This window comes from Aptenodytes forsteri, unplaced genomic scaffold, assembly GCF_000699145.1.
Source record: "Aptenodytes forsteri isolate BGI_AS27 unplaced genomic scaffold, ASM69914v1 Scaffold147, whole genome shotgun sequence".
NCBI classification, from domain to species: domain Eukaryota; kingdom Metazoa; phylum Chordata; class Aves; order Sphenisciformes; family Spheniscidae; genus Aptenodytes; species Aptenodytes forsteri.
This window is the reverse complement of record NW_008795320.1, coordinates 633,654-634,309: the sequence shown is the minus strand read 5'-3', so window position 1 is coordinate 634,309 and position 656 is coordinate 633,654.

Sequence of the window (656 nt, the reverse complement as noted above, 5' to 3'; positions counted from 1 at the left end):
CCACCCACGCAAAGGGCCGGGGCTTCGGCATTTCTGGAGAAAGAGAGGGGGGGGGAAATTATCTTGTTCTATTTTTTGCCCCCAGTTTGGACTGGGGGGGTGGTTGTTTGATTTCCAGTCCCCCTCCTCGCTATTAGGCTCAGCAGGTGCCGCGCGTGTGTGTCCTCCGACGGGCTCAGCAGCGACGGGGGGATAAATATAAAATCAGATTTTCTTTTGAAGCACTTTCCAGGGCAGGGTATGATTGTTTTTTAGAAAGATCAACCTTTGCAAAGCGTTCGGGGCTTTGGGGGAATATTTCTGCACGGGAACAGGCCAAAAATACGAGCGTCAAATCCCCTCCCGCTCTTTGTTGCTACACCTTTGGGTGACAGCGGCTGCAGAAAGAAAATCATTAAAATCTGTTAAATCTTTAGTTTTCGCCCACATCGATATTTCCAGCCGGGCAGGAATTCGGGTGGATTTGGCCGGGGGTTTGGGGACTCCTTTTCCTCGGGGTCGGCCCCCCCCTCTCCGGTGCTGTTTGAATTGAGCTGCGAAGCGATGTGCAGGGGAACGAGTCGTTGGGAACGAGTCGTTGTATTTTAAATGCAAATAATTCTCAGCGACGACGTTGGAATCAAACGGCAAAAAAAAAAAAAAAAATGGGGGGGGAA